This window comes from Silene latifolia, chromosome 3 (assembly GCF_048544455.1).
Source record: "Silene latifolia isolate original U9 population chromosome 3, ASM4854445v1, whole genome shotgun sequence".
NCBI classification, from domain to species: Eukaryota; Viridiplantae; Streptophyta; class Magnoliopsida; order Caryophyllales; family Caryophyllaceae; genus Silene; species Silene latifolia.
The window spans coordinates 27,318,801-27,323,308 of record NC_133528.1 but is presented as its reverse complement, the minus strand read 5'-3'; the positions used below and the strand labels follow the sequence as shown (position 1 = coordinate 27,323,308).

General features: G+C 40.0%; 1 non-coding gene across 1 annotated transcript; it reads left to right on the top strand.

The window, feature by feature from the left end:
- The first annotated feature begins 4,198 nt into the window (after positions 1-4,198).
- LOC141650273 (small nucleolar RNA R71) lies at positions 4,199-4,305 on the top strand. The gene has a single exon (XR_012546315.1). It is a non-coding gene; the product is annotated as a small nucleolar RNA R71 (small nucleolar RNA).
- The last annotated feature ends 203 nt before the right edge of the window (positions 4,306-4,508 follow it).

Here is a 4,508-nt window from a genome sequence, read left to right as displayed (position 1 = left end):
TTCGGCCCTCGATTGTGTCAAGGCGATCATACACTTGGTCTTGAGTGACTTGGAGACGAGCTAGTGCGGCTAAGATTTGATCATTACCATTCTGGAGTTGGTTGAAGTTCACGTCGCTTGTTTCAGGCATCTTGGAAACTGGATAAGAGATCGATGACGAATCAAAACATGATCGACCATTCTAGCACACTTACTCGAAAAAAAAGAAATGTTTTGACTCGTGAAGTGGGAGTGTGCCACTTGTGTCAAGTGAGTTTTGAGGAAATGAGAAAGTTTGAAAATGTTGGTCCTAGTCAACTTTAGTGTAGTTGTAGGAGTGGACTCGAAGTGAGGTTTCGAAATGGGTTTTGAGGCCCGAATTTTGACTCGACAATTGGACAGAATTTCAACTGGTATCGCGCTAATATTAGGCCTATGTTTCGAAAAATTTTGCATTTTAAAAGGGATTTTGATTTTACAAAAAACGTCATGGCTTTGTTTAGAAATGGTGATCACATATGGTACAAACATTATACAAGCATTATAACGGGATGTTGAGTGCATTTAAAAGGGTTTTGATTTTAAAGGGTGGGTTGCCATACCGAACAATCAAACCCGAGGTCTGTGGAGAGGCTCATACCAAACAAGAGTAAGGCCGATTCCTAGTCCATTTCCTCAAGTAGTGAAAGTCCTTGATACAAACAAGAGTAAGTCCCATGGTATGGATGACGTCAATCGCTATCCATCCTTAGGCCCAAATAAGAATTAGGACCGTTTAGACGGGACGATTGGTCGAATGGGTTGGGTTGGACCTAGGAAGGCCGAATGAAACGATCTAGGAAGACCGAGTTATGAAAATCGACAATTGTCTTGTACAAACTATTCCCTAACCTTGTTCAAGTTTCACCCTTTTGGCTACACGTAAGTGTATTATCCCCAGCGGAGTCGCCAAACTGTGGACGCGGGCCCACGGGGGCGAAAAGCGAAGCAAGCTTTTCCTCTTTGGTTTGTTTTGCATTTATGGAGTCGCCACCAATTTATTGTGGAAAATTGGAAACCGTTCGAATACTTCGTGTCATGTCAAGACACAAAGTAATGACATGAACACTAAGCACTCGTTACCCTTAGCATTCTATGTCTAGAATGACTCTCGTGGATGCCAATGAACACGGATGTTCACAGAGATATGGAGTAAGGGGTGAGGGTACGTATTAGGAAGCTCTTTTGATCGAACACCTAATCCCGCCCGCCTCGATAGCGGCCTCTACTAATGATTAGGGAAATTGTCTATACTCGATATATTGTCGATTATATGCATGCAATGCAACATCCAATGTTTTAATCCTAGCATGTGAGAATTAACTAGGTCGGTGAACACGTAATTTAATCATACAATTGGGTCAAAGTAGAAATTTAGATTGCTTACATGTGAGAGCATACAAGCAATAAAAATACAATAGAAAATACAACAATAGAAAATTACAATAATTACATTGGATTTATTGATTTATGTCGAAAATACATTTAAAACGGATGGTTTTAGGAAAAAAAGAATAAATGAACAAACGAACAGATTATTAGGTGATAATACGATTAATAGTTAATTTAATACGTAATCTAACAACTAAGTCAAGGCAGAAACGGGAGTTCAGGGACAGAAATCAACCGGGAACATGCGCAGCAGAGCTGCGTCCCTTGGAAGAGGCCCGACACTTGCTGCGTCTGTTCCTGGGTTAAGTTCTGGCTGTGAAGCCGGAACCGCATCTCGTTAATGTTCGTTGGTGAATTTAATGGTTGATTATGAATAATTGACTCGGATGAAAGTGATTTACATATTATTTACATGCAAATGAGGCCATAAAAACGATAAAACATGAATGAAACTCATTGGAACGAATTATTTACAAGATGAGACTATTTAAAGAATTAAACAAACCAAACAAATTAATTAGACTAAACAGGCTATTAATGATGAATTAATGATGGTGACGATAAATAACAGATACAAGTATATCAAAGATGAATTCCAGAGATTCAATATGGGTAAATCGAATCTCTAAAAACTGAATTGACTTTAATGACGAAAACCCGCAAATATGGATTATAAGGGGTTTAGGTCGGGATTTGAAAGATGAATTAATTATGAAGAATTATGAATTACAGGTTAAAATTATCATGCTTAAATTATCGTGTTAATGAAACAATGAACAATTGAAAACAAAGTGAAAAACAAAAGGACGAACAAAAGACGAAGGAAGAAGAAAGGAATCGGGAATCTGCAGGCCCTCACGAAGAGGCGCAAGGCGGTGCTGCGTCCCTTCAAGAGGCGCGGCGATTCTTTGCGTCCTTTCTCGACGGTTTTCTTCTAATAATCCGTAAAAAAGGGTTTTTAAACAAGGTTTTCCAAATCGATTTTAAGCATATTTTCGACATAAATCTTACAATATTGATTACAAAAAATAAAGAACAATAATTAAAAAAGGATTTACACCCTCAGACTTACATGTTTGACGAAACGAGATGAACTAAGTTAACGTTTAGTGATGCTCGACTCGAATGTAGACGAAAGTGCCCTCTAGGAGGAAAACGAATAAGATTGATTAATGTTGATTAATGTGGAGTTGGTCAAATTGGTCGGTCATGCAAAACGAGGCCGGTACTCAGAAAGATCTGAGCTTACGTGGTCGAAAGTTCAAGCACGTAGACGCCAAAAAGTAAGAACGTGGTCTAGAATGCAAAGGGAGAAGAGTAGGGCTGACACTCGCGTGAGAAATATGTAAGACCGAAGGTCTCTATTTATACTAATCACACGGAGGAAGTAGGGTTTTCGGAGAAACTTTGGAAGTGAATCTCGAAAAGATACGGAAAATACGCAGAAAAGGACTGAGGAAGAGGCGCAGCAGGCACTTCGTCCCTTGGAAGAGGCGCAGCACTTGCTGCGTCCTTTCCTTAGTGGTTTCCTCCTGCGGAAGAAAGATTTTCGCGTTTCTATTATGGAATAGCGGATTAATCTCGTTTCCTTAATATTTTGTGTGAATATTACGGGAGATATTTTACCAAAGATCAAAATATTGGAAAAAATATGGAATAGAAATATCTGGAACATTCCAAAACATTCTGACTCGGTTATTAGAAAATGAAGACGGCTTTTTGACCCGGACTCCAAATGTACTCTAATTACTGCCAAAACGATCGTATCGGCACGTATATGACAATTAAGAGGTAGACACAAGTGTTTGAGCGATCACTTGACGATAAACTTACGAACTGTCACAAATCGTTCCGTACACCAAACATGCGGCCCAATCATCACCGGGTGGTTTGCGGAGGTGCAGAAATGAGGTATATACAACGTGGTACCGCTCCTTAATTGAATGACATTAGCTTGTTCGTGGGCTTGTTTACCTTGAGGAGGTAGACCTCCGTCCTGTTTTGACGGATTTTGAAGTGTCATCTAAGCTACCTGATTATCTAGCATCTTATTATGGGCAATCAACTCAGAAATTTGAGTCGTCTGCTTTTGCTGCATTGACAAAGTTTGTTGCAAAAGATTGCGCAACTCTGCCATCTCACTATTTGGAGCTTGTTGAGGAGTTTGTTGAGGAGGTTGTTGATATTGATTGTTAAACTGCTGAACTCCTTGAAATTGCCTTTGATATCCTCCGTATGGCTGATTACCACGGTTGTTGGGAGGGATATATTCGTTCTTTTGCAGTTGCTGCTGCTGTGGGTTTTGCACATTATGACTAGACCATTGAAGGAAAGGATGTTCCTTCGTTCTTTCATTGTAAAAGTTGGAGAAGGGTGTACCTTGTGTACCTTGTCTGTAAGACTGAAAAGCATTAACCTGCTCCAATGTACTCAAACACTCAGCTGCATTGAGACCGTCTAAACCACATATAGCACATGACTCCTCTTATTTTTGACTCATAGCATGAACTCTCTCTCTATTACCAATGATTGGGTAGTCTTTATCTGAGCAAGTTGGGCATTAATAGCCTCTAATTGTGCCGCAAGAGCACTATCTCCACCAGTACCTCGCGTGCTTCCTCTAGGATTTTCATACTTAGCAGTATGGGTGGCAATCTGATCAATTAACTTCCACACGGTAGCATCATTGGTGTTGTCCTGAAACCACCCATTAGCTGAGGAATCCAACAAGGCACGATGATCGTCATATAACCCGTTATAAAACTGGTTGCAAAGAAACCACTTTGGGAAACTATGATGAGGAACTGATCGGACCAAACGTTTGAAGCGAATCCAAGCTTCATTCAAATCTTCAGTAGCTCCTTGCTTGAAACTAGTAATTTGACTTCTCAGCGCATTAGTCTTCTGAGGTGGGAAGTACCTCTTATAGAAAGCAAGAGCTAAAGTATTCCAGTCAGTAATGCCTTCACCCTCCATGTCTAAATCTCTCAACCATTCTGCAGCTCCATCTTTCAGAGAAAATGGAAAAAGCACCTTCTTTATCTGATCTTGTGTCACTTCAGCTGTTAAAGGGATAGAACAACAATAAGTGACAAATT